Here is a 24,953-nt window from a genome sequence, read left to right as displayed (position 1 = left end):
AAAACCTGAAGTGTTTGAAATAAAAACAACATCCTTGGCAATACATTCATCTTGATTGCAGCAATTCGGCCTAACAAAGAAAGTTTCAATTTTGACCAACTATCTAAGTCTCTCTTGATTTCTGTCCAGCATTTTTCATAATTGTCCTTAAATAGACTTAGATTTTTTACTGTTATGTTTACCCCTAGGTATTTTACTTTTTTAACCACATTAAGTTCCGTCTCATTCTGAAACCGTTCTGACTCTGTATCAGTCAAATTTTTCCCCAAAACCTTAGTTTTCTGTTTATTTAGTTTAAATCCAGCCACCCGACCAAAATCATTAATCAATTGTAATACTCTTTTCGTACTAGGCTCTGGCTTCTGCAAGGTCAAAACCAGGTCATCTGCGAAAGCTTTTAATTTATATTGTTTCTGACCGACCTGAATTCCTTCCACCAACCGATCCCCTCTAATCATGTTCAATAGCACTTCCAGAACCGAAATAAATAACAAAGGGGAAATAGGGCAACCTTGTCGTGTCCCTTTTTCAATTTTAAACTCTTCTGTAACCACATTATTAACTATCAGTTTAGCTTTCTGTTCTGAATATATCGCCTCAATCCCATTCTCAAAACCCCGTCCCACTCCCATCTCTTTTAAATTTCCCATCATAAATTTCCAGGAGATATTGTCAAAGGCCTTCTCCGCATCTATAAAAATTAAAACTGCTTTTGTATTTATATCTGTTTGCAAAAGTTCCAAAATGTCAATAATGTTCCTTGTATTTGCAAACAGATGTCTACCTGGGAGAAAGCCGGCCTGGTCCTTGTGAATTACTTCATTTAAAACTTTTTTAAATCTATTTGCCAAAATGTCTGCAAATATTTTATAATCCACATTTAAAAGAGAGATGGGACGGTAGTTCTTAAGTTGTGTCTTTTCAGCTTCCGACTTTGGTATTAATGTGATGAACGCTTCCTTCCACGACTCCGGTGCCCTCTTCCCCTCCATAATTTCATTGCTGACCTCCATCAAAGGTTGTATCAAATAGTCTTTTAATGTCTTATAGTACTTGGAGGTCAGCCCATCTGGTCCTGGGGATTTGCCAAGTTGCATGTTCTGGATGGCTTGTTCGATCTCCTGTCGTGTTATTTTAGAATTCAGGATTGTCCTGTTTTCTTGTGACAATTTAGATAGTCCGTTTTTTGCCAAAAATTGTTTAATCTCTACATCGTCTTGCGGCCCTTGGGTGTATAATTTTTTGAAATATCTCTGGAAACACTTTCTGATATCCACTGGATTCTGGATGTTTTTTCCGTCAACCTCTAAGTTTGTAACAGTATTTAATCTTTGTCTTCTCTTCAACTGCCAAGCTAGCAGTTTTCCACATTTATTCGCCGACTCAAACGTTTTTTGTTTCATTAATTTAACCTTCCATTCAATTTCCTGATTTATCAATTTAGAATATTGTGTTTGATAAAGTTTAATTTCTCTCAGAGTTGGCTGTGACTTCGGATTCACTCTTAATTTCTTCTCTAATTCTTTTATTTTATCCAAGATCTTATCTTTTTTCTCACTTTGTATTCTTTTCTTTACTGCATTCTGTTGTATCAAGAATCCCCTCATTACAGCTTTGCTTGCGTCCCAGATTATTCTTTTTTCCACCATATTATTCATGTTTATCTCAAAGTAATCCTTCAAAACTTTTTGGGCCTTCTTGGTAATTTCCTGATCTCTAAACAAATTGTCATTCATCTTCCATCTAAAGGATCCAGTTGGTAATAGTGTCATATCCATCTTTACTGCATTATGGTCGGAACAGGTCTTTGGGCAGATTTCCACTTTTCTGACCTTAGGTGCCAGGCCTCTAGAAATCCATATTTGGTCGATTCTTGTCCAGGTCAGTTGGGCTTCAGAAAAGAATGTTCCCTCTCTTCCTAGTGGGTTCTTTGTCCTCCAGATGTCAATCAAATCCATATTGTCTGTCATTTCAAAAAAGGTTTTAGGTAGTCTGCCGTCTTTTGTGACATTTTGACTTTGTGACTTGTCCATGTTAGTTGATACGACCCCATTCATATCTCCCATCATTATGATGTTGTTGTAGTCCAGATAATCCAGCATTGTGTCCTGCAGCTTCTTGTAAAATTCCGATTTCCCTTCGTTAGGTGCATAGATTCCTAATATCAACAATTTCTCTCCTTGATGTTGTATCTCAATTGCCAAAATTCTTCCATGTTCATCTTTAAATAAGAATTTAGGTGACAGGCTCTCTTTCGCATATATCACCACGCCTCTCTTCTTAACTTTGTCCGACGATATAAATTCCTGGCCCAATCTTTTATTTATTAACACTTTTCTGTGGAGCCTTGTCACATGTGTTTCCTGTAGGCAAATAATGTCCAATTGTTCTTTTTTTAATATATGAAATATTTTCTTCCTTTTTTCGGAATGTTACAACCATTAATATTCCAGCTCAACAGTTGCAGAGACATCCTGAATTATCTGGTTATTTTTCAAGGGGTGGTATCTTGTTCTCAGGATCTTCAGGTTCCACAGGTGCTGGTGTTGGTACTGGCGTTGCCTCAGGCCCAGAAGGTAGTTCAATTCCTTTTTGAAGGTCCTCTCCGTATGTAGACAGGAATTTGTCTCTCTCTTCCAGTGTTCTTACTTTAACCTTTCTCCCTCTAAAGGTAAAAGATATTCCTTGGGGAAATTCCCACCTGAATGGAATTGCGTTGCTCCTTAGTAGTTTAGCAAGTTCAGAATAGGCGGCTCTAAGATCCAGCAGTTGTCTTGGGATATCTTTATAGATTTCAATTCTTCTATCCAAAACCTCCAGTGACTTTACGAAATGTAGGCCCAAAATCTTATCCCTTTCCTCCTTTGATCTCAATGTTATCAAACAGTCTCTGGGCCTCTCCTTCTTTATGAATCTTCCAAGTCTGAAAGCTGACACGATTTTAAAGTCCTTTTCTTCCAAATTCCAGAACTTGGAGAATTCTTTGGTCAAAAACTCAGTTAGATGTCCTTCTTCTGCCTCTTGTAATGATCTAATCCTCAAGTTATTCTCACGATTTCGCAGTTCTATCATAGAAAGATAAATCTGATGTTCCCCAACTTGTTTAGTGAGTGGTCTTACCTCTTGCTCTAAATTTTCTAATTTTTGTCTGGTGTCCTCAGCCAATTTCCGATTTTCTGCTGAGGCCTCCGTTAACTGTCCAATTGCTTGTGCATTCTGTGCCACTTGTGTAGTTAGTTTATTTAGACATTCTGTATTTTTGTCAATCTTTGCTGATTGCGCATCTACTTTCTTGTCCAAAGCTTCCAATTTTTCAAAAATTTTGTCTAGAACAGAAACAGATACTCCTGAGGCCATATCTTCCAATTGTAACTGCTCTGCTTCACCCTCTCCCTCTACTTCTGAGGGCAAAGTAGGTACAGATGATCTACGTGTCTGCGAGGCTGAGGTTAGAGTTGTTAAAGTTGTTTGTTTGGCTCTCCCTCTTTTTCTTGTGCCACTCATTCCAACGTTATCTGTCAGTCAAGGTCACACTGAGTTATTCCCATGGGAATGGAAAGGTCCAGAGCAAGCAAACAACTAGGGAATCGAAAGTAAAATGTGCATGTAAAGTCACTGTTTTAATCCAATCCTCTAGAGGGAGCTTAAAATGTCTTTCAGAGTCTAATTTAATGTCCAAGAACCTTCAAATACAAATGTTTAGCAGAGTTTATAAATGGTCACTTTGTTACAGACAGTGCTTATTTATCTCCAAAAAGAGTGTTTCAAATTTAAAAGGTCTCAATACCCTCAGATTGTTGCAAGTTCCAATATACAGTATCCAAATCTGCAGTACTGACAGCTCCCTTAGTGCTCAGGCAGCTCCTGACTCTGGGTTTCACCTTCTAATTTGTAATCCAATAAAAGGAGGAAAGTCAAGTGCAAGTAATAATCCCAAATCTTTAGCTTAAAGTCTTTACTTTAAGATGCAAGTTCAATAGATGCTTAGATCTGTAAAGCTTAGAATCTCTTTCTTTCAGCCTCCACTCCTCCAGCTGATTGCTTTTTTCAAGTTCAATGGCTGCGGAAGACGGACTTCCTGTTTCCACGTCTCTCCGCTTTCAGCCAAGTTCAAGCCAATTTAGATTTTTCCTTTAAAGTCTCTAATTTCAAGTGATTCAGTCTTTTACTCACAAGTTAGTTGCTTTTCGTCCGAATCCGTAATTTAGCAGGAAAAGGGATCAGCGCTCACCGGCAGCAGCAGCGCGGCTTCGCTCCACAGGCTGTGAAGCAGCTCTCAGCGCCGCAACCCCCCTCCACGCTCCGGAGCCCCTTACGGGGTTCCTTTAGCGCTTGGAGGGTCGCTCAAGGCGCCCACCGAGCCTCAAGACCCCAGGCTCTTGCTGCCTGGGGTTTTCCAAAATGGGTCTCCGCTTCGCCGTAGCGGACGACCCGTTGCCTGCGGAGCCTCCTCTCCCATTCAGAAGAGGACCGCCATTGCCGTTCGCGCCGCCCCCGGAAGTCCCAACTTTATTGAGTTATATCCACTATGACCCCATGATCTCATTCCTGGTCAGACCACATGAGTGTACAGGTGAAATGAAGACTTACCCCCCACCCACCATGTTTACATTGAATTGCAGTTCCCATTTTACTGCCCATTCACTCAGTTTGGAAATACAGTCATACCTTGGGTTGAATACACTTCAGGTTGAGTGCTTTCGGGTTGTGCTCTGTGATGACCTGGAAGCCACTCACGCATGCGCAGATGGTCAAAATGACGTCGTGCATGGAAGCGGCGAATTGCGGCATGCGCAGATGTGCAGACGTGGGTTGCGTTCACTTCAAGATGCGAACGGAGCTCCGGAACAGATCCCGTTCGCATCCTGAGGTACCACTGTATCCTTTTGGAGCTCTTCACAATCTCTTTTTATTTTAACTACCCTGAACAATTTGGTATCATCAGCAAACCTAGCCACCTCACTGATTCCCTCTAAATCTAGATTGTTTTTGAGCAAGTTAAAATGCACAGGTTCCAACAGTGATCTTCAGGAGACTCCGTTTTCTACGTCTCTCTAGTTTGAGAACTTTCCCTATATTGCTGCCTCTTAACAAACAACTGATTCACAAGAATACCCCAAAAGCTTTTTGAAAGTCCAGGTGCACCATATCAACCAGATGACCTTGACCAATATGCTTTTTGATACTCTCAAAGAATGGAAAAAGGTTTGTGAGACAGGACTTGCCTTTGTAGAAGCCATGTTAGCTCTGCTTGACAAGGCTTGTTCTTCTGTGTTCTTGGTTGTTTTATCTTTAACAATACCCTCAACCAGTTTTCCAGGGACAAATGTTAAGCTAACCAGTCTGTACTTTCCAGGATCCCCCCAGCAGATCCTTTTTTAAAAAATGGTGTTGTATTTGCTGCTTTCTAGTCCTTAGGTATGGCACTTTTATCACATGGAAGCTGAGACTCTTGAGAAGATGGGGTTTCATACCAGAACTACACAGACTTGCCCCTGGTAATGGAATCACGTCGTCAGCCTTTAACAAAAGGATCATACATAATCCAAATGTGCTAATGTTATATATTACTCTTCTTCTGAGGCAGATATTCACAATAAACTTTACTGAGGATGTAGCAGCATTCAGAAGAGCTCCAGTTACAAGATTTATATCTGATCTCATTTTAAAATGACATTTGAAGAGAAAAGTAAAGGCATCAACATGATAATTAAACAGGAGGAACCTAGTGGAATGTGTTTAAAAGCAGAGAACTTTTTATTTTTTAAAAAAAGCTGAAAGATCACAGCAGTGAGGACTTTGGCTAGGAAAATGAAATTGCTACATCATATTTTCTACAAAACTTTATATAGGAGAGGTGCATTAGATGCATGTCTGTTAGTTTGCAAAGACAGCAAACGAAGAGACAGAAATAAGGGTGTGATTCCAAGTGCCAAAATTAATCTTATAATGACTTCCCATGCTTATATTGTACACACATCTGCCTCCGCACACAGAGCATGGACAAGTCACTGACAAGACTGTACTTAACATAATCTCTCTATTTCCCAAATGCCCTTAATACTGTCCGCAGATAAGTTATTTCAAAACCCAACTTGTCTGTTTGGAATAAATTAATATTAGCAAATGAAATGGAAGATCCCCTTTGTCATCACTTCAGCAAAATATACTTAAGAGTGACATTTAGAAAAAGGATAATAACACATGAAACCCCATTGCCCAGCAGTTCTGTCTTCAATCTGGTTGAGCATTTTATCTGTGATGCTAGGCTGGCAGTTCTTGCAAACATGCTCAGAACCTCACTGATCAAAATTTAAAAGGAGACTCTGATGGTGATCATTGCACGACTTTTGTTTCCCCCATCCTGGCAGTATGAAGCACTTCCCCAAAATATAAGTTAAATTGAGTTAACGGAGCAAAGTTAACATACAAAACGGGGGTTGGGGCCTGCTCTTTGTACAAAACAGCACATAGGGAAGGGAAACCAATTCTTCTCTGCCTTATTTACATTATTTGTAATTATGGAGCTGGAAAGATTCAGAAACAAGCCAGCTAAATGCTAACGCAGCTGGTGCAGCTTCCCTGTAAGAAAAGGGTTCAGTGTATGGGACTTTTAAGGTTAGGAAAAGGGTGTGGAAGAGGGGACTTAACGGGGCATATAAAACTATGTCTAATGTGGAGAAAGTGAATTCAGAGTTTTTATCCCTCTCTTATCCCATGATTAAACTGAATGTAGGTAGGAAAAATCAGGACAGATAAAAAGAAGTACATCTCCACACTGCACACATTTAAGCCAAGGAATTCACTTCTACAAGTGAAAGTAATGGGCACCAACAGATGGCTCTAGGAGGGGGTTAGACAAAGTCATGGACTACTAGCCGTGGTGATTGTTTACTGTCTGCAACATCGGAGGTGGGATGTCTCTGAATGCCAGTTGCTGGAGAGCACAAGTAAGGAGGATGCTGTTGAACTTATGTCCTGATTGCAGGCTTCCCATAGGCTGGCCCCAGCAAAAACAGGAAGCTTTTCTAGACAGGAATTTGGCTCTTCTAATGATTTACTGACTAAATCTGCAGTTCTGTGCCCAGTTATCTGAATGTTGCAGCAAAAAGAAAAAAGCAGGTAGGTCAGGCTGTTGGTTGAGGATGTACCCACATCCCATCACATCAGAATTAAAGTTCTGATGTGGAAGGCAGGCATAAAGAATGATGGCAACACAAAAACTGGTTAAGGACTAGATCCTTTGACATGATGGTCCAGCACTGTGGCCTAACAGAAGGGTTTAGTCAACTGTTATACCTTGAGGTGTTAATTTTACAGGATCCTACAAGATTTTTGTTCCTTCAGCTCTACTACCCTTAGCAAAATGAAATTCTTAACAACATTTTTTTGTCTTAATCCATCAGTCTTTAACATTTTAGACCCTGTCTTAAAATTTAAACTGCAGGTTCCCTGGAGCAGAGAGTAGAGACCTGTCTTTTGTGCAGGCTACACTGTAAAGTGGCATGTAGACTGATGGTATTATTTAAAACCAGCAACTAAAACTACAACAGAACTACCTTGAAGAGGTCTGCATTTTCTGGGAGATGACAATTGCCTAGGTCTGGTGAACAGTGGCTGGTTATTCTCCAAGGCACCTTTATCTGAAATGCTGCTGGTCCCACATTCAGGACCAGCTAGGCAGGCACAGCTGTCTAGTATCAACGTGTGGGTGTGACAGTGGCATCAGGAGGGGTTGTGAGGCACTGGGGAACAATTTGGGACAAGCCACGCCTGTACAAAAGGTATGGGTTCCACTTGAACCAGGATGAAACCAGACTATTTGTGCTTAAAATGAAAAAGCTGGCAGAGCAGCTTTTAAACTGATTGTTTGGGTGAAAGCTGACAGGAGCTGTGGAGGGACTGATTGGAACAAATCTCCCCCCTGGGATGAAGCTGAAGGTGAAATAAAGTATGATTTGAATGTGGGAAAATTATAAGCATTATAAGTGCAGAGGCACAGTACGGCAATTCAGACAGAACAATGCACTGCAGGCCAAAATGCAAGTGCCAAAGTCAAGTAGAGAGCAACACAGTACAGTGGTACCTCGGGTTACATACGCTTCAGGTTACAGACTCCGCTAACCTGAAGCGTCTGTAACCCGAGGTACCACTGTATATGCAGGCTGAGGAACTGAGGCAAAGAGTGATGGCACAAAAAGAAGTTCTAGGCTTTAAGAACAAATTGCCAGGTCTGGGTGATGCCTCCCTGAAAGTTCTTTGAGAATTCAAATGTGAAATTGTTGGCCTCCCAACAAGAGACCAGCAAGTGTCCCTGACTCCCTGGGGAACTAGGCACCCACCAGGTGTGCCCTGAAGTTAGGGTTCATTCTGGGGGTCTGAGTGCTCCCAAAGCCCACACTCTTCCGCTGAGCTACACCTTGGATTCTCTCTGTCTGAGAAAGTGTTATGAGGATAAACGCACATGAAGCCATTTCCCATCAAATCCTAAAGGGAAAACATCACATGTATGGCAAGTTGGAACACGCGTATTCTCTGAGGTATGCCCACAGTATACAGTACTTGGCTGCTGTCTCTTTATCTCTGGGTCACCATGAGAACAATGAAACACATTCTTTTCCTTGCACCATTTCACTTACTGAGACATATATAAATCCCTATAATAGCGGTGAAGGTCATCGTCAAGTATCAGAGACTCACACATTTTTTAGATTTGCCGGAGGGATATTAAACTTCCAAAGAATATTAAACATCCAAACAATTATCCTTATTAAATGCAAGCTGTATCTTCAGAACAAAAGAAATTACAAGCCTCCAAATCAGCACTCTGGCATAAATCTGTAGCAGCATTTGATTCTTTAAGGAGAATCTTAACTTTATCAACTGCACTAATGGAAAGGCAGCTTCCATTATGCCTTTCTTAGAGCTGCAAAGGCTGGAGGAGGGCAAGCATTGTAGTTTTAGGTGATGTAACTTATCCAGATACATTTTTTAAAAAGTATTTTGTGTCAGATATCAAGGAAGACTCATGATGAAAGGGATTGCAATGGTAAACTATACCACACTGGCCTCCGCAAACAACCCGACTTGCTGAGTAATGTGAATGCACATGTATAAAATCCTTTCCACATAGATCCCACGATCAGAACACTCATTATCTGAAATTTTGGTTAACCGGACACAAAGGAATTATACCCAAATCTCATAACATGAGAGACAGATTCTTATATCCAAACAGCCAGAGTTTGCCCACTTCCTTATTTGTTTGTGTTTTGCTGCTTGGTGGCAGACATTTTGGGCAGAAGTCATGGAAGGCGGGAGAGATCAGACAAATCATGAATTAGAAAGGTTCCTATAGGAAATAATGGAAATGCTTGCCTATTGAACAATTTCCTGGGAATGCGTTTTGTTCAGAAAGCAAGACCTGCATGTGTACTTTGTTGTTCATTGGTCCCAAGGAATGGTGATACCTTTTCACACACATATTACTTTGTTTTATTTTATTAACATTTCTATCTCACCTTTCCTTCAAAGTGGCAAACACGGATCTCCATCCTTTCCATTTTGCCCTTACAACAACCCTGCGACATAGGTTAGGCTGTGACGTACCATCTGGCCCAAGGTCACTGTGGACTCCATAGCTGAGTAGGGATTTGAACTCTGGTTCCTCTGGTCTTCCTCAAAGTTATAAGGGAATTCTGAAAGCGGATGGTCCTTAAGAGTCGAATCCCGCTTAATGGGATCTTGAAGGGCTTGAGTGTTCATTTTGCACCTTGGTTTCCTTCCTTGAAGCCTGTGTTGAGGTATAATCTTTATCATATTATTCATATTAGTATTATTAGTCATATTAGTCATATTAGTATTAGTCAGTGATCTGTCCAGCAGTCGTTGGCACTCATCATAGCTCTGGTAAGGAGCACATCTTTAGCACGACGATCTTTAGCAGGGAAAATAACATAATCTAAGAGGTGCCAGTGGTTTGATTGAGGATGCCTCCATGAAGTTTTAAATTTATTTTTCTGTCGAAAGAGTGTGTTGGTAATAACAAGGTTGTGCACTGCACATATTGTCAAAACTAAGATTCCGTTCTGGTTGCTGTTGCCAACTGCTTCTTTCTCAATAGTCCCAGGCCACAGATCGAAATCTCGCCCAACTCTTGCATTAAAATCACCCAGGAGGATAATTTTATCTTCCTTAGGCATCTCTGATAGGATGGTATCTAGCTGAGAGTAAAAATTTTCTTTAATGTCTTCATCAGCATCCAATGTTGATGCATAAGCACTTATAATAGTAGCCTGTTGGTTTTTGGTGAGCTTTATTAGAAGGGTTGAGAGTCGCTCATTAATGCCAGTAGGGACTTCTGACAGGAGCTTCACAAGGTTGTTTTTGATAGTGAAGCCTACCCCATGTATTCAATGTTTTTGCTCAGATAGACCTTTGCAGAAGAATGTGTAGCCTCCTTTTTCTTCCTTCACTTGTCCCTTGCCTGCTCTTTGAGTCTCTTGAAGTGCTGCAATATCGGTGTTAAAATCTCACAGCTCTCTTGCAATGATGGCAGTTCTGTTTTCAGGACGCTCGCTGTCTGTGTTATCTGACAATGTCCGTATATTCCATGTTCCAATGCTCCACTGTCTTTTATGACTGCGAGGTGGTGACCCCACTAGCTGCCGTAATCCAGTCAGGGGGAAAGGGAAGCAGACTATGTTTAGGACACCTTTTCTAGCCCCTCCCCCTTTTCAGGATGAGCAGAGTGGATCCTAAAAAGGGCTTCTCAGTCATGGATACAGCTGCCGAGCTGCTCAACTGCCTCATTGCTTGAGTCAGAATGACTGAATCTGTATCCACCACCCATGTTCATGGCTAGGGACTTTCAGATTTCATGATTCTGCCCCCGTTAACATTTGCCGATCACCATGGAACTTTTGGGGCTTGGGTTTGGGAAGGGTTTTGGAAGATGCCCGTGTGTGAATTTGTTTTATGTGTGTAGATCATTGCACGCTGACCAATGTACAGTCTTCACAGTAAGGCTCTGTTCCGATGGCATGAGTAGTCACGACGACCAGTAGAGTCTTATCTGCTGTAGCCTTCACAGCCATTGTAACATACCACTTGTTATCTTCCGCCTGTTCTGCCATTGAGGACTTCTTGGATCATTCTTTGTCTAGCTCCTTCCCTTTGACCTTACCGCCTTGGGTGACCCTGCTGGGAGCACGAGATTCCCAATGGCTTCACTCACAAGGGTCATAGGAATGTGCAAGCCCACTCACCACGACAAGGTGATGATCCAGTGAGTGAGTCTCATAGTTAGACGTACAGTGATCGTCTTTTTATCACCTCTACCCCTTCCCCATTCATCAGCAACTTCAATCACTCACCAAGGAACAGTGTCAGAGAGATCACCTGTTCAACAGCTTCACAATCAGATTAGGAGATATATCCAAGCAAAGAAAATATGAAATAAACAAATAAACCTGTAATGGCAACAACAACAAAAATACAAACTGAGAACATGGCAAACTGTTCATGCATCAATTTTGAAATTAAAAATTTAAAAATTCTCCAAGTTTGACTGGAAGGGTAGGTGGAGTGGAACACAAGGCAAAACTAATCCATGGAACAACAACAGAATTTAACAGAACCACCACTCCCTCCTGGCTTCAGTGATGCCCACGGAATAATATTTTCTTGTTTAATCTAAGGACAATTTGTACTATTTGGATATTTAAAGGCCATCACATTAGGAAAGATTACATGCGTTTGTCAATCTAGAGATAAAAATATATTTATTGATTAGTTTAATTAACACTTTTTTAGATATGCAATGTCCTGAGCAATGGCTCACTTTTAACGTAGAAGCCCAAAGGCCAAATCGGGGGGGGGGGGGCTTCAGAGGTTTTCTGGGCTTGTCCAAGGTGTACAAGGTGCTCCAGGTTGAAGCAGGATCTCCCTCAAAGCACTTCATGGTTCCTTGGCGTCTCAGACAGCAAAAAACATTGCAGATGAGTATCTGTGAAATGCAAAATGAGTGTCTCTAGGCTGACAATATAAAGAAAATGCCAGAGTGGTGGCAAGAGAGGGCAAAGGTCAGGGTGGGGGACAGGAGCCAAGAGAGCCTCATTGGGGCAGGCAGGTCAAGACTGTAATGATTTACCCCAACCTTAAAAAATCCCAGTGCTATGGGAGGGAAATTGACAGATATCAAATAGTGTTTTTGTCTCGTGCTTCTTGCTCTTTGTCTTTGAAGGGCAGCAGTGTTAAAAAGTTCTGCTGGAGGCTTTTGCTGGACACATCATTTCAGCCTAGTTCCTTACTCATGTCTCCCTTTTCTTCCAAATTAAAGGTAAAGGGTAAAGGGACCCCTGACCATTAGGTCCAGTCGTGGCCGACTCTGGGGTTGTGGTGCTCATCTCGCTTTATTGGCCGAGGGAGCCGGCATTTGTCCTCAGACAGCTTCCGGGTCATGTGGTCAGCATAACTAAGCCGCTTCCGGCGAACCAGAGCAGCGCACAGAAACATCATTTACCTTCCCGCCAGAGCGGTACCTAGTTATCTACTTGCACTTCGTGCTTTTGAACTGCTAGGTTGGCAAGGAGCAGGGACCGAGCAACGGGAGCTCACCCCGTCGCGGGGATTCGAACCGCTGACCTTCTGATCGGCAAGCCGTAGGCTCTGTGGTTTAACCCACAGCGCCACCCACGTCCCTTTCTTCCAAATTACTACAGCTCTTTTTCATTTGTTCATTTGAGTTTAATTCTGCTTTATTTTTTCTGTTTTGCTTGGGTCTGTCTAAGGGAGCCATCCTCTACACAAGAAGTTGGCATGAAAAAAGCTTAGCCTAAATTAAACAGGCATAACATTTCACCAGATCCAAGCTGTTCAGCAGCTGGGCTACTGCTGCCTAAGCCTGCCCAGGCCTAGCAGAGTGAAAGTGAGCCTTTATGAATTACACCACCTTTTTGGTTGTCTGAATTTACACTGAATTGTCAAGTCAGATGACCAAGCTGAACAGGCACAAGATCCATCCTAACTTAAGGTTACCAGATTTTTTTCAATGAATCCGGGGACACTTTTCAACTTCAATGGATTTTGTATGGGGACTGATTTGTACTGTCTCTGGAAAACAGGGACGTCTGGTAACCTTATCCTAAATGCCCCTGACATCCTGCTATGTCGTGCCACCAGAATGCCATTTTTCAGGGCTTACACTGGCTTAAGATCTGTCAGGCTTGTTAGTCCACTGGGATGGAAGGGAAGAGATACACTGGCATATCTCTGGAAGAGCTGAGCCTGAGGGAGTTAAGCTGGTTTCCTCTGGATGTGCCAAGAACCTTCTGGCTCAGCCAGAGATCCACTGGATCCTAACCATCCTCACACAGTGGATCATGATATTGGATTGTTCCCTAAGTGTAGCTTATTTGTTCTTATTAGAGCCAGTGAATAGAATAGCTTAGAATTGTTCTTTAGAATAGTTCTGAGTTTGTAGTCTCCTTTACACCGTTTCAAGCTATTTTGTTATTTTATTAATTTATCTGCCAGTGTGCCTTATTAATTATTGTACAATTTTTCTTTGTGTGTCTGTTTCACTCACTATTGTCTGTTACTGGGCTTCAGTGCTAATGTGTGCACAAGTGCTCACTGTTGTAAGCAGGAGAGTATCACACAATACAATTACTCCCTATTGCAAATAGGAGGCTTTGCTCCAGTGAAAATAGGAGCACAGCAGAGACAAAGATTTGAGCCCCACACCCTGCTAGAGCCCCGTTTCTAGTTGGGGGCTTTGCACCTAGACATTGCTAATTGCATCACAACTACGGTAGTTTGGCCCTCTGTGATTCATGCTGTTCAGAAGTGACTCAAAACTGACATCAAAATTATGTGGCATCTTATTGTTTAGCCATTGAGTATTGAAACTTTGAAGCCCTCGTCACTTTGAAAATCTTGACAACACTGCCTGAAATCGTTACGACAGCTGAATGACTATACATTAAGGGGATTACATTTTTTTAATGTTTCCAGTGGCAACATTTTAATCAAGTAAATCACTTCTTGTATAGAAAGTGGATGCAAGGTTACTTAGAAGTTCTAATAGACTTTGCTAATCTTCATAATTGCTTAAGAACTTGGACAATTAAATACCTCAGAATATTAGTATCCTGAGGCTGTGTACAGACAATAGTTTTTCATAGATTTGAAGGAGATATAATGCAGCAATCATTGCTCATGGTATGCATTTATTTTACCCATCCTTTGCCAGTGTTTGTCAAACTGGCTTTCTACATATTTTTATAGGGCGCCAAAATTCTGCAAAACCTCTTCAATAGCAAACATCTGATAATAGAGGCAGGGTAACACTATTCAAATGTTTCATTGAACATGTGGGATGGGAAGTCAGATCACTTGTGTTGTTCCCAATCCCAGACACAAGAATGTTCAGCATGGGCATAGTTTATATGTGTATACATGCACATGACTGGGATCTTTGCTTTTCCAAGGTTCTTGATTGTACATAAATAACTTGTTCCATTGTACGAATCAATGCATGTAAACGGAACACATGGAGGTTGGAAATGGAGATGGCAAGTGTGTGATCCCACTCCCCCTACCCTCAGGACATCAAAGAGCAATTATTCCTCCAGAAATACTATGGGAAGCCTCCTCTGCAAGTGATTGCTTTAGGCTCCCAGGGCCTTTTTTAGTTAATCTATTGAGCTTTGTTTTTGGCATACTAGTGTCCACCATTAGCATGAATTGCTGCCATGATGGGACCAAAAAACTCTGTACACCACAGACAATTATAACACCAGCACACAGCAGTGCTGCCTAGATCATAGCAGTATCAGAACAGGTGAAGGATCTTAGAAAAGGGATCAGAGATGAATCAGGGGCCCTGGGAAACAAGGCTGGAAGCCGGCCATGAGGGGCAGAGCAGAAGGATAGAGTGGCTTTTCTGAAAGGGAAAGGAAAGACGATAGGCAAACAACAGAGATGTTCGTGGTGCAACTTTGCAGAGCTAAGAAGAGCTGAAATTCAAATATTAATCTGATAACAAAAACAGCTAAATCCTTGGCTGCAAGGCTCTGGAAGAAATATGAAAGACAGCAAAAATTCTGGTACCCATGAAACATGTCTTAAGCCTAGGATTGGGATCCTGTGTCTTCCAGGTGGTACTGGCCTCCCCCTGCCACTGCCTCATGGCATGGTCAGGGATAGGGGGAGTTGTAGTCCACACCAAGAGCATCTGGGGGGCCACAGTTCCCCACTCCTGTCCTAAGGAGAACTGTGGTGCCCCATGTTGCACGTTCAGAAAAGTGATGGCATTCCTACGCTAGTTGGACAACTGGGCACTCTGGGGGGAAAACCCCATGTACGACATTATCAGTCAGCCTGCTCCCTTCAACAAGCTCCTCAAATACCAATTAGGCAAGCACCAGCTTGCTTCAAGGGGAGAAAACTGAATGACTCACATTGTGTTTCTGGCTGATAGCAGAGTGTCCAGGTTTCTAAGACAATAACAAATTCTGCCACTTCCCTCTGTGAAAGAATTATAGACATGGATACTAGACAGAAAGAGTGTTCCAGGACTTATAAGCTAGCCCCACCGGATGCTCACATCAATTATTAGTCTGGCTAGGTTTAATGGAGCTCAGAAATAAATTTCATGAACAGAATGTGTGCAGCATCTCCTTCCAGATTTTTAGTATGTTTTGTCTGTCACAATTTGACAAGAAAACAAGAATTAGCAAGTTACAGATGCAACCAGACTCTTTTAACCTCTAATTTCATTTTATCTATTTTTTTTCTTGAATTGCACTGAGACTCATGTACATTTTTTATAGCTATAGAGAGTAAGTTTACACCAGAGGTTGTCAAACTTTGGACCCTCAAGGCCCATTTGAGACAGCTGACAATTACTGCTTCACAAAAGAGTGGTGAAGGGGCAGAGCCAGTCACTTAGGGGTTGTCCGCACTTCTGCTTGTCCCATGCCTAGAAAGCACAGGTCCAAGTAGTTTTCTCCTTGCTCTGCTCCTTTCCCAGGGAAAAGCCACTCTTTAGCTCTAAATCAGAGCTAAATCTAAATCCATGGAAAACCTGATTGCTGTTTGCTCCGATTGAGCGATAAAGAGCTGTTTTTCCAGAGGAAAGCAGCAGAAGAAGAGGAAGTGTGGATAAGCTGTAAATGGTGGCAGATGGAGACAGAGTTTGGGCATAATCAGCTTGCAATTACTGGTATCTCTGTTGATATCCAATCCATCTTTGGCAACTGCTAAATTCTTTGCCACAGCATTTTATTTGTGTTAAGGAGTTCCATAGTTCATCTTTTCTCAAGCTAACTAGGGGAATTTGCTCTGAAGGTCTTGTGAGAGCCTTGCCAGTTTAATGAGAATTTTCTTTTTCTTTCATATTTTCCCGTTGCCTACATCAAATGCCTCACAAAGTATGTGTATATATTTCCTGTAATTTCCCTGTTTGAGAAACACTGATTCACACTGTTTCAAATTGTTTCCATTTATAAGCTTGTCCACACAAAATATGCATGACAGCAAAGCACACTTTTAAAAGGAAAATAAAACAAACCTTAAAACCTTAGCAAAAAATAAACACACCAAATATTTACATTTCAAGTCAGAACAGTAAACCACACTTATTTGTTAACTTCATTTTTTCTGTTTTCCCTTTGCTTTTGTTTAAACCAATTCAAAAACCAAGAACATATTTTCCACTAATAATAAACCATTTGGCATTGACATTACTACAAATTTATTATGCTACTTTTGTGATATAAAAATGGCACGTGAAGACTTGGTCCATTTATTTATTTAAATCATTTATTATTCCTATGATCCTTGTTTATAAAACCCAATGCAAGTTATTCAAAGAAAGAAAGAAAGAAAGAAAGAAAGAAAGAAAGAAAGAAAGAAAGAAACCAGTATACTACCCATGACTGATTCACTTTCCTTTTGTCTTTAGGAGCTGCAAAATGCATCTGCATTGGGCCACCAGGTAGCAGGCGTGGCAGCTCTGGGAGGCTGAAGGTACCTTTGTTTTCAGGAGAGCAGACCCCTCAATCTCGAGGCTACCCTATGCATGCCACACACGCTGCAGGTCCAGTGGCTCCTCCCGCGCGCTCGGCCTCCTCCATCGTGGGCTCTCTGGGCCCGCCCAGTCTTGGGGGCAACCTGGCGCCTCTGCCATTCATTATAGTCATGGAAACTCTGGCCAACCTGATTTGTCAAAGCACCAAGATGGAGGGGATATCGGAAAATGGTAAAGAATACGTTCTCGTTTTATTTGAATATGATATTCTACTCTTTCTGACCAGAGTCTTACCTGAGATTCAAGCGGTGTTGGAGTCCTTTCACGCTGCAAATAGACTGGAGGTTAATTATCACAAATCCATTATGCTATGTAGGTAGGTATGCCTCTGGATGATCAGTTTAGGGGCTCATTCTGCAACCAAAAATGTCCAACAACTTAAGAGGAGGAATTATTATCCATTAGTAAAGGAAGTTAAGGCTGATTTACACAAATGAGGCTCTTTAGATCCCTCTTGGTTGGGGAGAACGTCCACAGTAAGAATGACACTCTATTGACCAAGTTTTTATTTTTCTTCCATTTGCTTCCCAGTTGGTTAGGTGGAAAATGACGTTATCAATGGCAAAAACTCCCCCACAGCCCACAACCACATTTAAAAGGGGATTAATCAGCCAAAGAGGAATATTTCTGCCTGGTGCCTAGAGGTGTATAATGAAGGCGCCAACTGAGCCTCCCTGGGGAGAGCATTCCACAAGCAGGGAGCCTTTCTCATGTTGCTGCCCTTCAGACCTCTCGTGGAGGAAGCACATGAAGCAGAAGGGCCTCAAAGCTCTCATCACTGGTTGTGCCTGATGGTGAGACTGTCACTCTCCACCTAGCAGAGGCTGGCCAGGTGGGCGGGGACACAGCTGGCCCCTTCATCCCCATGCAGCCCTTCACATATTGGTGTACACAGTTGCCAAAGGGCCTGTGGCTCAAACTCCACATTATACGAACGCCATGTTTTGCTGCTTCACAGATACGTTTCTGAGCACAATTCAGAGTGTTAGTGCTGACCTTTAAAGCCCTAAACGGCCTCTGTCCTGTGTACCTGAAGGAGCATCTCCACCCCCATCGTTCAACCCAGACACTGAGGTCCAGCGCCGAGGGCCTTCTGGCGGTTCCCTCGCTGCGAGAAGAGAAGTTACAGGGAACCAGGCAGAGGGCCTTCTTGGTAGTGGCATCCGCCCTGTGGAACGCCCTCCTATCAGATGTCAAAGAAATAAACAACTATATGACATTTAGAAGATATCTGAAGGCAGCCCTGTTTAAGTAAGTATTTAATGATGTTGTAATGTATTTTTAATCTTTTGTTGGAAGCCGCCCAGAATGGCTGGAAAAACCCAGCCAGATGGGTGGGGTAGAAATAATAAATTATTATTATTATTATTATTATTATTATTAACAGAAAAAACAGCTGAACATGTGGGTGGAGGAAGAATTACGGGAGAGGAGGAAAGCTGTGTAACCCTTTGTCCGCTGGTCGTTTTTCACCTTTCCCCACGCATTTTGACTCACAGGTAGAAATGTATCAGGAGAAATATAGAACTCCTTTATGTTTCCCTGTGGTTGGGGCAGGGAAGAACAGCTTCATAGAGAGCAATTTTGAACTGGAAAAGGACAGGAGGAGAACAAATTAAGCAACCGCCATGGCTCCTTCTACTCAAACACAGTCAGACTGATTGTGCTTTAAAATGTCAAGGAAAGACACTCTCTGTAAAATGTGACTTAAGACTTTCTCAGTGGTAGCCCTGGGCCTCTCAGAAGAACTGTCTCTCAGAGAAAGCCCATCAGAGCGCAGGGTGTGGAGGCTGACTGCATTTAATCTCTTGCTGTGGGAAGGGATTCTCCTTTGTCTGACTAGCTTGTCAGTGCATTTCAATTGTTCAAATGTTCCAATTGCTTCAAATGTTGCTGTGAGCAGCCTCAAGCCTAGGAGAGGCAGGCAGGGCAGAAACGTTCTGAATACATTTTACACTTGCATGGTGCATGTGTGTATTTTGTGTTTGGGCATATGAGATTCAGTTCAGGTATTGCCCTCCGTCTGTTCACTAAAGGATGTTGCCCACAATGCAGATGAAGCATCATTCATACTTTTGATCTGGTGGGAGATCATCTACACTGCAGCTGAGGCAAAAACTACACATGTTGGGGGGCTCTGTGGTTTCCCCCTCTGCATTTTAAAACTGTTAGTCTGGGCAGGCAGTGAGTCAGAGCAAGGGAGTATGGAGGTGTTTTCTCCTCTGGTCCTTTTTCAGTTTGAAAAACCAGACTCTTCAAGCTGCTTTTTCACTCCAAGCTACAGAAAACCTATGGATAGCCCGTATTTTTTCCTTCTGTGAGGAGGAGGAAGTGTTTGTGCTGAAGAACCCTGAGATGAAAAATAAGTATGAATTCTCCACATACCCTTTCTCCACTTCAACTGACCGTCTGCCCAGGTAAATTTTGTTGTTGTTGTTGTTTTAAAAAAAGAACTGAAGGAGGGGGAAAACCAATGTAACATGTAGCTTGAGCCCGAAACTGAATGGTGGGCCCATTCTTCAGGGGCAGGCTCTAGACGGAATGAGTTTTAAGACACTCCATTGCTGAACTCCAGTCACCAAATGTAATTTAAGAAGCTCCATGATGATTACTCATGAGACAGGGCAGGTGGTTTAACAGCAGTTAACACCACATATTTCTTCATAGACTTTGCTTTGTTCTCCTGCTGAGCATCACCAAGGGAGCAGAAGTATCATAGTATTATACAAATATCTAAAATATTATTTTGTCTTTGTGAAAACTTTCTATGTTTTAACTTGGCAAAGCCATTCCTATTGGCATCATTAAACAATTGTATTTAACTGGGAAATGTTTGCTACTGATTTGGGGAGCGCAAACTGATTTTCATTCTGTTGCCTTGCCTTGCCTTCCCCTTTCTGCCTTTCCAGCTCTTTGTATACAGGTTATAAAGGATCAAGAGTGAGAATAATGAATGGTCAAAAATCCAGCTGCAAGACGGCTGTGCAAGATGGGGGTGTATCTGGAGTAATGACCTTTAAAAGCAGACAGATACAAATGGGCAGCCAGGCTCTATTCAGCCTTTCACACACAATTTTTTATAGTCTCAGTGGGATTTCTGTTGTCAGCAGTACGAGGAAGAATATGCCTGAACTCTCTGCTTAATGACCAACTGAAGGGGAAGAGCTGAAGCTCAAATGGTCAGAATCACACACAATGTCAGTCCTGTAAAGGATCTCATATATGCAACATTCAGGTGTAATTTTTTTAAGTGCATGTGTTACTTTCCATTATCCTTGGTGGAATCACACATATATTGAAGGGCAAAATAAATGGTCTAACTTCAGAGCATGTGGATATCTCCAGGTAGTTACTGAATGTTTAATTTAGCAGTTGATGAATTGTATTGTTGGTTTTGTTTCATGTCACATCTGGTGCTTTGGGGAAAAGTGGAAGCAACTGATAAATACTGTCACAGCTACTGGCTGACCATCCGTTGTTAATCTGATCACTTGATAATCAGAAAAGATTAACTGATATTTCATCACTGTGAGTTAAGAACAGGAGATGTCCTCCAGACAGCTGGGAATTTTTCACCAGATTTTGGACTTTTGAATAATTCCACAGCAAGTAGCCCTTCCTATGGGGGGAAAGGTTGTGCTGTCTGCTGAAGGTGTACATTTACTAGAAGTGTGCACAGGCCCCAAGATTCACCTGGTATCTGTGCATTTAAAAAAAGAAAATCCAATCTGTTTCTGAGTACTCTGTGCTCTCTCGCTCTCTCTCTCTCACACACACATTGAACTGTTATTCTGGTTTTGTATAAAATGAAACTCTATGTTCTTCACTCACTGCAATGGGGGATCTAATAATCCCAACCACTTTTTCCCTCTTTGGTCAAAGTGAATGAAATGTGCCTCCAAAGTGGATTAAGCCTTCCAAATTGCAGTCAAAGATGGCTTTTCATGGGGGAAGTAGAAAAAAAGGATTAAAATTTATCTATAATATATTGGGGGGGGGGGAGCCTGGGCTTGTCTTTCTAGCCTTCAGATAATTAGGAGGCAGCCCACTGGTGCATTCACAGATCTCTCTCCACAAAAGGTGGTGAGTAACAGGCTCCTTGCCAGCCACCTAAAACACACTCTGGCCCTCGCAGGAACAGCTCTCCCATCCCCCCCCCCCAAGCTGTGTGCGCTGCTGGCAACCCTGGCTCAGACAGAGGTGGGCACCCTGCTCTGCTTGGGGGCGCAGAGCACAGCTCGTTGGAAGATGTGCAGCAGCAGCCACCTGGCTGCCCTGCTGAATCTAGAGCCCTGCTGCAGCTGACATTAGGATCTGCCTGGTCCTCTGGATGCCTCTGGGGGGCACTAAATAAAAGTGAAATTCTTTAGCACTGCCTATGGGCTTCTCAGGAATCAGGCTAGTGGAGAGACATATAAATTTAGAAAAGAAACACCTCCCCCCGACCTAGAATCATAGAATCATAGAGTTGGAAGAGACCACAAGGGCCATCGAGTCCAACCCCCTGCCAAGCAGGAAACACCATCAGAGCACTCCTGACATATGGTTGTCAAGCCTCTGCTTAAAGACCTCCAAAGAAGGAGACTCCACCACACTCCTTGGCAGCAAATTCCACTGTCAAACAGCTCTTACTGTCAGGAAGTTCTTCCTAATGTTTAGGTGGAATCTTCTTTCTTGTAGTTTGGATCCATTGCTCCGTGTCCGCTTCTCTGGAGCAGCAGAAAACAACCTTTCTCCCTCCTCTATGTGACATCCTTTTATATATTTGAACATGGCTAGCATATCACCCCTTAACCTCCTCTTCTCCAGGCTAAACATGCCCAGCTCCCTTAGCCATTCCTCATAAGGCATCGTTTCCAGGCCTTTGACCATTTTGGTTGCCCTCCTCTGGACACGTTCCAGTTTGTCAGTGTCCTTCTTGAAGTGTGGTGCCCAGAACTGGACACAGTACTCCAGGTGAGGTCTGACCAGAGCAGAATACAGTGGCACTATTAGTTCCCTTGATCTAGATGCTATACTCCTATTGATGCAGTCCAGAATTGCATTGGCTTTTTTAGCTGCCGCGTCACACTGTTGGCTCATGTCAAGTTTGTGGTCAACCAAGACTCCTAGATCCTTTTCACATGTACTGCTCTCAAGCCAGGTGTCCCCCATCTTGTATTTGTGCCTCTCATTTTTTTTGCCCAAGTGCAATACTTTACATTTCTCCCTGTTAAAATTCATCACCCACCCCCAAAGGGGTATGTCCCTTACACCAGATGCATGCTACATCTGAACTAGGAAATATTACACTCAGAAGGGGATGCACGCTTGATTGGGCAGGTTTTAAGAACACTCAAACAAAATAATCTGGATGGATTGGGGAAATCTGCAATCAAAGCAACATGCTAGGCTAGGCACAGCTGCCCAAAGAGTCTCAGGACAGGTTTGAACTAGGTGAATCCATCTCAGATGGTTGTATGAAATTAGCTCCTGCAGGCTGCACCCATAACTTATCCACCCCAAGTAGCTTTAATTACTCAGAAGCACCCCATACTTTGAGCCATGAACTCACCTGGGAGGAAACCATCAAAATCATCCTTGCCCTGAATTAAGCCCCTGCTTGGCAGGGGGTTGGACTCGATGGCCCTTGTGGTCTCTTCCAACTCTATGATTCTATGATCTCCCTAAGCATGCATGTCTATGCCTTCCCAACATTCATATCTACCCACATCATAAATCAGACACAGAACAACTTGGCCACAATAAGAAAATTTTGCCCATGGTATGACTATTTTCCACCTTCCCATTTTGACTCTCTGGCACCCTATCTGTATAACCTAGCAATTCTAAAACATAGGCGTGCTTTTACTGTCACAAGTTTGAATGTATTGCCCTCAGCTGTACTCAAGGGACGATTCCAACAGATTCCACACAAAAAATGCTTATGCCCCTGTGGAGATGGCAGTACCAAATCGGTGGTACATGCCCTTCTGGCTTGCACTCTTAATAAAAAACTTGAGGAATGAGATTATCACCCCTCTTTTATTGTCCATTCCAGGTTGCCCAACCACTGCCACAGTGTCCTTTCTCTTGGCAGATCAAGATGAGCAGGTGACAGCAAAGGTTGCAAGGTTTTTAGCTGGGGCAATCAGAACAAGATCCACTATTTGACTACTGATTCAAAACCCTAAAATGTGTTTTATAGAATTGACTTTTTATTACTATTCTTTGTATATAGTATTGTTGTTTTATTGCTATGGCTGATGGCTGATGCAAATAAGATTCAATCAATCAATCAGACACAGAGATAATTTTAAACAAACCTTTGCTGCTTGCATGCAGTTGACCATATGAAGATTTCTTGGGGCATTTGGGTAGCCGTGGTGTACTTGGGTTTCTGGAAAATTGGAGCTGCCTCCTATATCTCAAGGGCTGTTTCCTCTGCCACTCCTAGTCAGAGTATCTTGTTCTGCCCAGAACACAGATAAGAAACTGAGCTTGAGTTGAAACCATGGTGGAACTCCCTTCCTTGTCTTCTGGATTCCTAGTAACTCTTTCCCTGATCCATTCAACTATGGCCTAATATCAGATATGTAACAGCTGGATCACAACTGGAATGCTTTTTCATACGCAATGAAACATCTCAATGTCAAGGAAAACCAAAAGACTTTTTGATAAGGCTAGTGAAATTTATCAGTGGTTGACACATCCCTAATTCTGAGCAGGTTTCCAAGTGAAACAGGTCCTGCCTACGTAAGTTCTCGATTTGTCTTTCTTGATACCAGCAGTCAAACGCAATTACCCAGATTATGCCAGCAGAAGCTGCCAGTGATGGATCAAGTGATTGGCTACCCATGGCTGCATTCTCTGCTAAACCATTCTACGCACACACTTGGGATGAAAGCCCCTGAAAATGTGTGGGATTTGGATGTACTTTTCCTGAAAGTGCTTCAACTTTGAGACTTACACAACATGCCTTACATGCTTTCCATTAGGGTCACACAGTCTGACTTGCAGTGCCTGACATTGCTGAGGGAAGAGGAAATATAATGCAATGGCTTGTTTTTATTAGTAAGAGGAAACTGAAGAAAAGGAAGCCAACGAAATTACCTATTGCTTGTCTTCTGTAGCAGAGAGATACTGAAAACACAAATTAGTCATTAGCATGGCTCAATTTGTTACATTGCTGCCTTGGAGCCAAAATGGTTTTGTTGCTCTTATTATTTCTGCCACAGTAATTCCTAGGGTACCAAGCAAAGGGACTGTGAGATACAACCTGCCAATTATTAAACAGAAACATAAAGTAAAGGGACATTTCTTCCCCACCCCCAAATCTATCAATCTAATTTGTTGAAAAACAATGCTGAACAGTGTGAAAAGAGGGTCAGGAAATGTCAGGGGCAAGCCTTGGTATTTCATTCCCATGCTAGCACTTGGCCTGATCCCCAGAATTAACACTAATGATAACATTGGATGCCATACTAATAGAGCTGTAATCCTCTTGATGAGACGCAAGACTGGTGGCTATCCAAAGTCCCTTCTGCAGTGTCATTTCATCTGGAAATATACTAGGTATATATTTCCTAAGGGAGTTCAATCAGAAGACTGTCCAATTACTACCTTGCTAGCAGAGTGAATGGTAACACTCACAGAAACTTGAAATGGCTCCCCTGGTTATGAGTACATCTGATAGAAACATGAGCCATGGTTCATCCTTCCTTTCCAACACTGAGTCCTAATTCTGGTGGAGACATTTAAGGGGAAAATGGCCTGTGAAAAATAGCCCTGCTGCTCAGGAGAATAAAGCCAGTTCAAGCAAAGAAGATACAGGTAACCCTGAAAAAATGTGACAATCTGTTGCAAAGGAAGAGCTACA

General features: G+C 42.3%; 1 long non-coding RNA gene across 1 annotated transcript in view; it reads right to left on the bottom strand.

The window, feature by feature from the left end:
- Positions 1–11,843: 11,843 nt before the first annotated feature.
- LOC308475951 overlaps positions 11,844–24,953 on the bottom strand; it is a 36,712-nt gene continuing 23,602 nt past the window's right edge. Inside the window, exons 3-5 of the long non-coding RNA XR_013985576.1 lie at positions 23,401–23,546; positions 17,330–17,449; positions 11,844–12,007 (exon numbers count right to left, since the gene is read on the bottom strand). This is a non-coding gene — a long non-coding RNA (uncharacterized lncRNA). The remainder of the gene's footprint in view (positions 12,008–17,329; positions 17,450–23,400; positions 23,547–24,953) is intronic.

This window comes from Podarcis pityusensis (genome assembly GCF_964106645.2).
Source record: "Podarcis pityusensis genome assembly, chromosome: 4".
Classification (NCBI taxonomy): domain Eukaryota; kingdom Metazoa; phylum Chordata; class Lepidosauria; order Squamata; family Lacertidae; genus Podarcis; species Podarcis pityusensis.
The sequence above is the reverse complement of the archived record's forward strand: the minus strand, read 5'-3'. Positions and strand labels throughout refer to the sequence as shown.